The 3,941-nt window shown below is 39.5% G+C and overlaps 1 non-coding gene across 1 annotated transcript; it reads left to right on the forward strand.

The window, feature by feature from the left end:
- The first annotated feature begins 3,607 nt into the window (after nucleotides 1–3,607).
- On the forward strand, nucleotides 3,608–3,714 carry LOC141709699 (small nucleolar RNA R71). Its single transcript, XR_012570264.1, has one exon. It is a non-coding gene; the product is annotated as a small nucleolar RNA R71 (small nucleolar RNA).
- Nucleotides 3,715–3,941: the final 227 nt, after the last annotated feature.

Consider the following 3,941-nt stretch of genomic DNA (forward strand, 5'->3'; position numbering starts at 1 on the left):
TCCATAAGTAAATCCGTTAAAACCCCACGATAACGATTAGTTCATCATCGAACTCATCGTCACCATGGGTTCTAATTAAAACATGATAATAAATAATATAAGAGTACTAGGGTTCAAAGACAAATAAAAAACAAGCATCCAAGTATCAACTATATTAAAGAAAACAAAAGTCTTCTTCTCCGTAGCCGTCTCGTGCTTTCTAGGTGTTCTTATTGCTCTCCCTTCACTCGTTGTTGTTAAAAATGTCTTTTTATTGATATATATAGGCCCGAGGATGACCAGGACTCTCAAAATCTTCAATTTCAACTAAAATCATGATTCTGGAGCAGAAACAGGGCGCGGGCACGCTACTTTCGGGTGCGGTCACGCTGGAATAGAGATTAACACGCTATCTTATCTTTCGTCAAAACAATCACAAGTTTATAACTAGAATAGACGTTAAATGCATAATGACTCATAACACTTCTTTTCTACTAGAGTTATACAAGGATTCATGCTATTATTGAACACATAACAAAGATACTTATTTGACCGTGCAATGAATGAGGTCCCACAAGACTTATACAATAATACCCATGTAGCGAGCATTAGGTTAGCGGATCCCAGACTATAAAATCCTTAGGTCACTAGGCACAAAGTCCCCTAGAACTTAATAACTCGAGTATTACAGAGCTCACTCTTGATTAATTATGCATAAACACATACTTTTTTTTCTTTTTTTTCTTTTCAACAATTTCTGAATTAGTGTGTTTCGCTCCATCTCATTCAACCCTAGACTACTCATAAAAATATGAGCCGGCTACTAGCCATTTGATGCCTAGCCTTATTCACAACTAGAAATGAAATACAAGTTTTTCTCCAGATTAAACTTCAGTGTTCTTACACCATTACGAGAATACCAAAATTTTTAGATATAACCAAGTGATTAAATCTCAACAAATAAACAAATATGATCATGATCTAGCTCAAAAGCAATCCATAAGACTTAGTGAAAAAAAATTGTTTCTGACATGCAAATCAATTTCATTGGAACTTAGTTATCCCTCTGTTCTTCATCACCACACTCAAATTAACATCAACTTAACAAATAGAAACAACTCAACATAAGGGATCATGTTATATGCATGTAAGTGCAACTACATGAACTCATATAAAAACACAAACAAATGTGTCCTATATGAACAATGATGCAAAAATATGCATGAACTACAACTAAACATGTAATATGAATCTATATGAAGTATATGGACACACACACACACACTAATCCTTACATTATCACCCCTAAACTTAAAATTTTCAATGTCTGCATTGAAGGTAATAATAAGGATTTCAAGCATACCTAGTTAGCGGGAGGATCACCATCCTCGGGTGGAGGATTAGGTGGCCAATCAATCTCGACACCAGTGTCTCGGAAAATAGTACCGAGAGCGTGTGTCAAATCGTCAGCAAAACATCGGTGGATGTCATGCATGGCCTCAATACACCGAATCAACCTTCTATATTGCGCATCACCAAGAACAAACCTATCAACTATCTGTGGTGCATGAGAGGGACCATTTGTAAGCACGGAAGGAACCGGCCGGTCACCTATTAAATGATCATAGATATATTCCAACCCGTTGTCAGGGGGTGCACCAAAGAATACCTAACTCAAGTGATTTGGCAGTGGGTTGAGCTCAAGTGTTGGAGCTTCTTCAATCGACGGCTCGAGATGCTCCTGAGAAATTTCCAGCTCTGCTAACCCAAGAGAATCGAATGGCATATCCAACTTTCTCTTCCATAGAGGTGTATTCAAACCTGCGATTGCTCTGCTCCTTCTTCATCATTAATAACTGATTCCCCTATTAAGGATCTCTCCAAGGTACCTGACTTTGGCAATTGCTCAAACTCCAAATTTATGACAAAGTCGACCCGCTCTACTTTAAAGCACTGCTCTTTATCTGTGGGTACCTTTATTGCCTTGAACACATTAAAAGTGACCTTCTGATCTTGAACCTTTATTGTAAGCTCTCCTTTTTGCACCTCGATCATATTTCGGCCTATAGCCAAGAATGCTCTTCACAAGATGATGGGAATCTTCTTATCCTCCTCGAAATTCAGAATTACAAAATCAGCAGGGAAGATGAGTTTGTCCACCTTGACCAAGACATCCTCCGCTATACCTCGTGGATATGTAATAGAACGATCAGCCAACTGCAAAGACATATATGTAGGCTTCGGATCAGGTAAACCCGACTTCTTGAAGATATACAAAGGCATCAGATTGATGCTAGCTCCCAAATCACATAAACACTTGTCAAATGACAAGTTTCCGATGGTGCAAGGAATAGTGAAGCTTCCAGGATCCTTAAGCTTCAGAGGCAACTTCTGTTTCCGCACATCACTGCATTCCTCCGTAAGAGCAACGGTCTCTAATTCATCGAGCTTCACTTTCCAAGAGAGAATACCTTTCATAAACATCGCATAGCTAGGCATCTTTTCAAGAGCTTCATCGAAAGCTATGTTGATATGAAGTTTCCTGAACACCTCCAGAAACTTAGCAAACTGCGTATCCAACTTTTGCTTCTGCAGCCTCTTAGGAAAAAGAGGTGGAGGATAGACCCGTTTCTCCCCTGTATTACCCTTAAGAAGAGTATGTTCCACAGTTTTCTTCCTTGATTCCACCTCGACATCCTTCTGCACCACTTTTTCAGCTACAATCTCATTTTATGGAATTGGCAAGGGTGTAGACGCACCTGCATTCTGGAAAGAGTTTTCATACTCTTCGTCTTGCTGAATTTGGGGGCTTATGACTTTTTCAGATATCAAGCCGATGGCGTTCGCCTGTTCGTTGACTTTCCACTTGCCTAGATTAGCTTCTGTATCATTAGGAAGAGTTACTTGAGGTTGATTCAATAAGGCATTAGCAATTTGCCCTATTTGGTTCTCCAGATTCTTGATAGAAACAACCTGGTTTTGGCATATAAGAGCCTAGTTTTTGCACATAAGCCGCAACTCCTTCAATTCATATTTTTTATTCGAAGATAGACCTACACCTCCATGAGTTTGTTGTTGAAGTTAGAGTTGTTGTCTTGGTGCAAATTGTTGCTGAACACCAGGAGGATTGAATTGTTTGTTTCCAAACTGCTGGAACGGCTGTTGCATCACATTTTGATTGTTGCTCCAGCTGAAGTTAGGATAATTCCAATTGTCAGGATGATAAGTGTCTAGCATTGGTTGCTGTGATCTCCGAAAGTTTCTCACAAACTGAGCTGATTCACTAAATATAGCTCATTGCTCCGTCGCATGTGAACTTGCACAAAGCTCACGAACACTTATCCTCTGATGAACTCCATAGTTAGCCAGAGAATCGATCTTCATAGACAACATCTTTAGCTGAGCAGCTATAGCTGTAGCTGTATCCACTTCAAGAAGTCCTGCTATCTTTCCCTGTGGCAATCTCTGGGTTGGATACTGATATTCATTCACAGCCATCATCTCAATTAGAGCATAAGCTTCCTCATAGCTCTTTGCCCATAATGCTCCATCTGATGCTACATCAAGTATGGGTCTAGACTGTGCTCCCAAACCATTGTAAAAACAATTGATGATCATCCAATCAGGCATTCTATGATGAGGAAACTTCCTAAGCATCTCCGTGTAGCGCTCCCAAGCTTCACATAGAGATTCTCCCGATTACTGCACAAATTGAGTAAGAGCATTCCTCATTGCACCTGTCTTCACCATAGGGAAGAATTTAGTAAGAAATTTCTGAGCGAGATCCTCTTAAGTAGTGATAGAACTTGTTGGTTGAGAGTGTAACCAACACTTAGGATATTAGGATCTTTCAGAAACATTGTTGAACTTGAAGGTGTCACAAATCTTGATGAAATCCCTAATATGCATATTAGGATCTTTCATTGGGGAACCCCAAATTGGATTGAATTATGTACCATCTG

Source organism: Apium graveolens, chromosome 2 (assembly GCF_009905375.1).
Source record: "Apium graveolens cultivar Ventura chromosome 2, ASM990537v1, whole genome shotgun sequence".
Taxonomy (NCBI): Eukaryota; Viridiplantae; Streptophyta; class Magnoliopsida; order Apiales; family Apiaceae; genus Apium; species Apium graveolens.